Source organism: Crocuta crocuta, unplaced genomic scaffold (assembly GCF_008692635.1).
Source record: "Crocuta crocuta isolate KB4526 unplaced genomic scaffold, BGI_CrCroc_1.0 scaffold408, whole genome shotgun sequence".
In the NCBI taxonomy this organism is placed as follows: Eukaryota; Metazoa; Chordata; class Mammalia; order Carnivora; family Hyaenidae; genus Crocuta; species Crocuta crocuta.
Window position 1 is genome coordinate 3399795 of NW_027527444.1, and position 300 is coordinate 3400094.

Sequence of the window (300 nt, forward strand, 5' to 3'; positions counted from 1 at the left end):
CTGGCGGGCTCGCCACAACACCGTTAGGCCCTAGTCACGCTGGAGGCGCCTTTGCACACCGCCCTCGCAAACACGCAGGCCACCTGGGAGCTTCTGTCCAGTGCCCGAGGCTCCACCGCGTGAGCCGCCAAGAATCAAAGTCCTCGGCCTCCGCCCGCTCAGTGACGCCGCCGGGCGCCAGCAGCCCAGCCGGCGTGACAGTGGGTTCTCAGTCCAGCCCCGAGCAGCCTGCCGCACTCGGCAGAGGCCCCCGGCGCCCGCTCTGCCCGCAGCTGGAGGAGGCGCGGAGGCTCGGGCACC